Source organism: Schistocerca piceifrons, unplaced genomic scaffold (genome assembly GCF_021461385.2).
Source record: "Schistocerca piceifrons isolate TAMUIC-IGC-003096 unplaced genomic scaffold, iqSchPice1.1 HiC_scaffold_580, whole genome shotgun sequence".
NCBI classification, from domain to species: domain Eukaryota; kingdom Metazoa; phylum Arthropoda; class Insecta; order Orthoptera; family Acrididae; genus Schistocerca; species Schistocerca piceifrons.
The window spans coordinates 1-7500 of NW_025728822.1; the positions used below are offsets into that span (position 1 = coordinate 1).

General features: G+C 47.9%; 1 pseudogene; it reads right to left on the minus strand.

Moving 5' to 3' along the window:
• Positions 1 to 5652: 5652 nt before the first annotated feature.
• Positions 5653 to 7500, minus strand: part of LOC124761571 — a 2985-nt pseudogene continuing 1137 nt past the window's right edge.

A 7500-nucleotide genomic window follows, 5' to 3' on the forward strand; every position in this document is an offset into this window, starting at 1 on the left:
CAGGGTAGGGTCCATGTCCTGTGAGGAAATGTATAAGACCTTTACTAGGCTGGAAATTTTTGTACTTTAGTCTTTCTTTTATATTTGGAAATATTCTGTAAACCCTTCTTGCTGTTTGAGAATTTTCCCATTGTTGTTGCCATATATTTGTTATTTCTTCTTTTATTTCCTTTTTACTTCCCAGGTGTTTCCCCATGATTTCCCTGATTTTGTCAAAATTTCCCCTTTTTAACCAATAGTTGGCTGCTTTTTGTCTTATTAATAGGTCTAATGGGCAGAGGCCCATTATAACTAGTAATCCATCTGTTGGTGTTGTGCCAAATGCCCCTATTGATCTTAGTAGTATGTTTCTTTGAATTCTCCTCACAGCCATGGAAGGCTTCAGAAGGCGCAACCTGTGGGCCCACAAACTTGATCCATATCCCATTATTGACACTAGCAGGCTGCCGTGGTATAGTTTGATAACATTTGGCGGTAAGTGAAATCTTTGCTGCCCGATCCTTATTAGTTTATGCATTATCGCTAGTGTCTTTCCTCCTGTTTGTTCAATATGGGTCCTAAAATTCCATCCTTGATCCAGGTAGACACCCAGATATTTACTTACATTTTTTCTTACTACAATTGCGTTGTCGATCCTGATTGACGGATCTCTTGCCATTTTCCCTTTCAGGAGCATATAGTTCGATTTTTGAGGCGCAATTGCCATTTTAGAATTCCTACACCAGGCACTCAGGATATCCATTATGTTTCTACTTCGCCCTTCTAGTTGTAGTCGGCTATTACCATGCGTTAAGATTAGCAGGTCGTCCGCGTATGCAACGGCTCCCAATACTGATGCTTCCTGCTGCAGGGAATGCAGCAACGGCTCCATATTTATATCCCAAAATACGGGGCCGCAAACTGATCCCTGTGGACATCCTTTAGTGATGTTCTTGGTCACAACCGCATTCGGGGACGTCATCTGTACCACCCGGTCTCTACAGTAGCTCTTGAAACATCTGTATAGTGCCGCCGGACACTGCATATCCTGCAAGCAGGTAAACAGCGCCGGCCACCACAGATTATCAAACGCCCCTGAGATGTCCACCATCACTCCTAGAACATATGTGCAGTTCGACGAGCTGACAAGTTCGGCCGCCGTGTTGATGGCGTCTTCCGTCGATTTTCCACGGCGGAAACCGAATTGCCATTCGTGCATTCCTGCCATTTCCCGGTGACCAGTCAATCTCGCACAGAGCAATTTCTCAAGGGCTTTGCCCAAGGTATCTAGCAGACATATTGGCCTGTATGCTTTGTGTTCTGTTGGGTCCTTGTCTGGCTTCTTTAGTATTATTATTTCTGCTCTTTTCCATCTCCTTGGAAAAGTACCTCTTTCCAGACATTTATTATATAGGTTTGCCAGTATCGGGGCTATTTTTCCTTTTATTGCTTGAAGTACCTCAACCGTGACCCTGTCGGGTCCGGGAGATTTTCCTCTTTTTAGGTTTGATATTACGTCTACCACCTCCTGCGGTGAGAAGGGGTAGACCATTGTATTGTTGTTGTATTCTTCTTGTGCTCTCTCTCTTATAGCCGCCTGCTCCGGTGTGTCCTCAGAGGGATCATCATCCGGTAGCAGGGCTTGGAGGAGCACCGTTATTGTTTCTTGTCTGGTTGTGGTCATTCTATTTTCGCCTGGTATTCTTATAGATGATAAGACTGTTGGAGCTCTTATTTTTTCCCTAGCTAACTTGTATGGCTTTCCCCAGGGATCCATTGCCAGGTTATTTCTTACGAAATTTTCCCAGCTTCTTTTTCTAACTTCTATAATTTCTCTTTTATATCTCTCCCTTAGTTGTCTGTATATACGCAGTCTATGCTCCCTGTCTTGTGGGTTAAATGTGCGCTGATACCTGCGTCTTGCCCTGCGCGTAGCCTGACGTAGGTCACTTAGTTCTGGAGTCCATGGTGCCGGGTGCACGCTTTGGACTCTGCTTCTCTTTGGTACGACTGCTTCTATTACTTCCTTTATACTTTGAACTATCTGCTCCGCTGTTTCATCAACCTCGAGATCCTCATCCAGCTCCGGCGGGCTGTACTCCCGGGAGAGTCTTTCCCAGTCTACCTTTTTATAGTCATATTCTGAAAGCCATTCCTGTGGCGCCACATTCTGTTCTGATTTTAATATATACTTTATTACATTATGATCACTGGTCGTTGCATTCTCCAATACCTCCCATTTATCTATTTTATTGGTAGCCCTGTTATTTGCCAGTGTTACATCTATATTTGTTTTTGCCCCTGCTCTATTTGAATATGTTGGTATCTCGCTAGGTGCGTTTATTATATCTAGATTTAATTCACTTATTGCATCTTCTAATTCCTGACCTTTTTCGTCTTGTTCTCCGCTGTGCCACAGGAATGACTTTGCGTTTGCATCCATTGCTATGATTACTTGATGGCCCTGTAGAGTTCTACATATTTCCTTTAGTTGTTCTAGGTACATAGTTATTGGCTCTCTATACTGACAATATATTGATACTAAATACCACTTAGTGTTTTTGGCGTGTACTTCGATTGTTACAACATGTTCATTTGTAAATTGATTTAATACTATTGTTCTTATATTACTATTTAAAATTACTATTGCAGACATTGGTCTTTCTCCCTTCATGATTATTTGAGCCGTGGCTGTCATTCCTGGGATTTTACCCTCCCGGGAGTACGGTTCTTGCAAGCATAGTATGTCAGCTTTATGTTCTTCTGCTAATTTACGCAACTCGTAATTTACTTGTACGCTTCTCATTGTATTAATTTGGAGAACTAAAAGATCCATTACGGATGATATGTATGGTAATGATCTTCTGGCCATGTCTTATTGGGGTCAAATCCTATTCGGCCGTATGTTGTTACCATTTGTATATATATATTTTCCAAATTGTATTTTACGCCTCTTCTTTCGTATACTTGCTTTACTATTTCCTGTAATTGTTCGTGTTCCGTGGGGATTCCGGCCGCGGCTAGCTGAATGCAGTCAACGTCCGCCAAAGCTGGATAAGTAATTCTCGAGCCGTTTGTGTGCCCCACTCTCACTAGTTGGCGTAATGCAGTGGTTAGCAGACCGGGTTCTTCTAGTCTTGCCATCTGCAGTGCGTTTTCGCATATCTTATAAGTGTTCTTTGGGTCCATTGCATTATATGTGTCACTCTTGCTTGACTGATTGTTTTTATCTTTTATGTGTTCTGAGTGGTCTCTTTTGGGCGAGCTCGGTCGTCCGTCCTCGCCCTTCATCGGCGTTTTCTTTTCATTAAAAACGGACGACCGAGGTCGTCCGTATTTCTTTCCTATGTTGTTCTTTTCTATGTCTTTGTTTTGTCTCTGTGTTGGTGTAGTGTGTTGTGTCCTGGGCGCCTCTGGTCGCCCATCTCTGCCCTCCATCGGCATTTTCTTTTCATGAAAAATGGGCGACCGAGGTCGCCCTTCTGTTTGTATTTGTGCTTCTTGCGTGTTCATTGTTTGTACTTGTGCGTCTATCATGCTTATTGTTTGTACTTGTACATCCCTTGTTGTATTTTGTTTCTTGTCTTGTATCAGTGTTTCTCGTTGTGTCTTGGGCACCTCTTGCTTTCTATCTCCGCTCTCCATCTGCATTTTCTTGTCATAAAAAACGGGCGACCGAGGTCGCCCTTGTGTTGGTGTTCTTTCAATGGGGGTATTGGCAATACAGTTTTGTGCTGTACATGTTTTGTGTTGATTGTTATCCCGTTTGTTATCCCGTGTGTTTTTTGTTGTTCCCTTATTTTCAGGTTGTTTATCCGTGATTTCTTTTGCATCTTTTTCCCTTGCCCCTACTGCTTCTCTGATTTTCATGCCCCTTAGCGTATCTCTTAGTTGTTTGCTTGGTGATTTATGCTTCTTTCTTTTCTCTTGGGGGTTAATCTCCATAATCTGTCCTTTGTATAAGTCTTCCTAGTAACAGCTGATACGTGGGGCATTCTTTGGAGTTTGGTGCTCTACATTTTCTTTTTCCCCTTCTATTGCATGGTATACATGTCTCAGGTCTGTTCTTCTCTGGGCACTCTTTCTTGTTGTGGTTGTCCGTTCCACAGTGACCACAGGTGGGGTCACCCCAGGTACAGTACTTCTGTACGTGACCCAGATCCATACATCTGTGACACCTGGGTACCACGCAATAATCTTTGACCGCGACTGAGCTATACTCCACATATACTCTTCCATTTTGTATGAGTTCTTTTCTCAATGTTGGGGAAACCTCAACTACTTGATGTCCCGTATCTCTGTCTTTTCTCCCCATTCTAAATTTTGGTCTAAATTCCTTTTTGAAGTCTTGTGGGCTCATTTTTTCTTCAAAATTCTGAGTGTAAATACACTCCGTTAGTTCCTCTGGTGTCAACCTATTTGACACATCAAATACAGTCATTAATGGCCATCTTTTCTTTGTCCTCTCACATATTACCGATCTCTGTAAATCTTTGTGCCCCATTATTGTGTTCCTATCCTGTTGGGTGGGAGTTTCCACTATGACTGCATTTTTTGCAACTACTACTTTGTTTATTTTAACTTTTGCTTTGGTTGGATTAATTACTCTTGTGAATATTTCCTTCACCTCTTTTACGCTCTGTCCTTCTTTTGGCTTCAAAAATAATGCCACTCCTTGTTTTGCTGTCACTTTTTCTATACTTTCTTTCATATTGATTTGTTGTTTCTGTGGTCCTCCTGCCACCACTGTGGCGTATGTTTTTGTTTTTTCGGCTATTATTTGTTTATTTTGTCGTTCCAGCTCTTGTATCCTACCTTCAAGCTGGCTTTGGGCAATTGCCCATAGGGCCAGCTTGTCTTTTATTTCATTTAATCTGTCATTGCTCATCTTCCCTTTATCTGTCACCAGTAGCGCATTTATCTCCTTTAGCCTTTCGGCTGCGCTCTTTATTTCATTTTCATCATTCACCTCGTATCGCTCGGAAGTCTCTCTCTCTGTATTTTCCGCCATGATTCTGAGAGAGACCAAAGAGTTGAGAGCCCGTCTCTTTCCCCGGACCGGCTCTTCTGGCATGGGGGGAGGCTAATTGCAGCTCGCTCACCAGTCCCGCCCCTTGACCAAGAGCTTTCAACAACTGAGCTGCGAGGTTTAGCGCGCCGTGGGAACAGCGCACTAGTCCTCTTCGAATGCTGCATCATCGAAGTTTTCTCCCGCTCCCTTACCGGCGAATGCCACCCACATTCCGGGAGAGCGGATTCACCCTCCGTCCTTCGCCCCCTACTAGGCCGAGTTTCCACCAAAAGGCTAAAGACCCGGTCCTACTCAGGTGCCGGGCCGGTCCCCCAGACGTTCGGGGGTCTGGACCCATCTAACCTAACCGGGGACGTGTCACCACGCCCCGGCTTGGCGGATCATGCCCCGGAATTCCAGGGGCAAGGCGGGTGACCTTCGCCGACTTGGGCCAGGATCCCGCCGCGACAAATGCAGCACCCGGAACCGGCGTACAAGATGTTCAGCACGCCGTCGCACCCCTGCCCTTTGGTCGCCCGAAGGCTTAACAGCTGCACCCCGAGAAGGCGAGCAGGGGCACTTGGGAAGGAGAGGCTAAGATGTTCGAGTCGCATCCTTCCCCCGCTGCCTATTCCCAACCATGTGCCCACACAAATCGGGGCACATAGCATGAGACAGCTATGCAGCTAGTAGATAGGGACAGCGGGAATCTCGTTAATCCATTCATGCGCGTCACTAATTAGATGACGAGGCATTTGGCTACCTTAAGAGAGTCATAGTTACTCCCGCCGTTTACCCGCGCTTGCTTGAATTTCTTCACGTTGACATTCAGAGCACTGGGCAGAAATCACATTGCGTCAACACCCGCTAGGGCCATCGCAATGCTTTGTTTTAATTAGACAGTCGGATTCCCCCAGTCCGTGCCAGTTCTGAGTTGATCGTTGAATGGCGGCCGAAGAGAATCCGCGCACCCGCGCGCCCCCGGAGGAGCACGCTAAGGCGGACGCGGCCTCGCAGCAAGGAAGATCCGTGGGAGGCCAAGGCACGGGACCGAGCTCGGATCCTGCACGCAGGTTGAAGCACCGGGGCGCGAACGCCGCGCAGGCGCGCGCATCCTGCACCGCCGGCCAGCACGAGGCCGACCAACGGCGAGAGCAGACCACGCCCGCGCTAAACGCCCGCACTTACCGGCACCCCTACGGCACTCACCTCGCCCAGGCCCGGCACGTTAGCGCTGACCCACTTCCCGACCAAGCCCGACACGCCCCGATCCTCAGAGCCAATCCTTATCCCGAAGTTACGGATCCAATTTGCCGACTTCCCTTACCTACATTATTCTATCGACTAGAGGCTCTTCACCTTGGAGACCTGCTGCGGATATGGGTACGAACCGGCGCGACACCTCCACGTGGCCCTCTCCCGGATTTTCAAGGTCCGAGGGGAAGATCGGGACACCGCCGCAACTGCGGTGCTCTTCGCGTTCCAAACCCTATCTCCCTGCTAGAGGATTCCAGGGAACTCGAACGCTCATGCAGAAAAGAAAACTCTTCCCCGATCTCCCGACGGCGTCTCCGGGTCCTTTTGGGTTACCCCGACGAGCATCTCTAAAAGAGGGGCCCGACTTGTATCGGTTCCGCTGCCGGGTTCCGGAATAGGAACCGGATTCCCTTTCGCCCAACGGGGGCCAGCACAAAGCGCATCATGCTATGACGGCCCCCATCAACATCGGATTTCTCCTAGGGCTTAGGATCGACTGACTCGTGTGCAACGGCTGTTCACACGAAACCCTTCTCCGCGTCAGCCCTCCAGGGCCTCGCTGGAGTATTTGCTACTACCACCAAGATCTGCACCGACGGCGGCTCCAGGCAGGCTCACGCCCAGACCCTTCTGCGCCCACCGCCGCGACCCTCCTACTCGTCAGGGCTTCGCGGCCGGCCGCAAGGACCGGCCATGACTGCCAGACTGACGGCCGAGTATAGGCACGACGCTTCAGCGCCATCCATTTTCAGGGCTAGTTGCTTCGGCAGGTGAGTTGTTACACACTCCTTAGCGGATTCCGACTTCCATGGCCACCGTCCTGCTGTCTTAAGCAACCAACGCCTTTCATGGTTTCCCATGAGCGTCGATTCGGGCGCCTTAACTCGGCGTTTGGTTCATCCCACAGCGCCAGTTCTGCTTACCAAAAGTGGCCCACTTGGCACTCCGATCCGAGTCGTTTGCTCGCGGCTTCAGCATATCAAGCAAGCCGGAGATCTCACCCATTTAAAGTTTGAGAATAGGTTGAGGTCGTTTCGGCCCCAAGGCCTCTAATCATTCGCTTTACCGGATGAGACTCGTACGAGCACCAGCTATCCTGAGGGAAACTTCGGAGGGAACCAGCTACTAGATGGTTCGATTAGTCTTTCGCCCCTATACCCAGCTCCGACGATCGATTTGCACGTCAGAATCGCTACGGACCTCCATCAGGGTTTCCCCTGACTTCGTCCTGGCCAGGCATAGTTCACCATCTT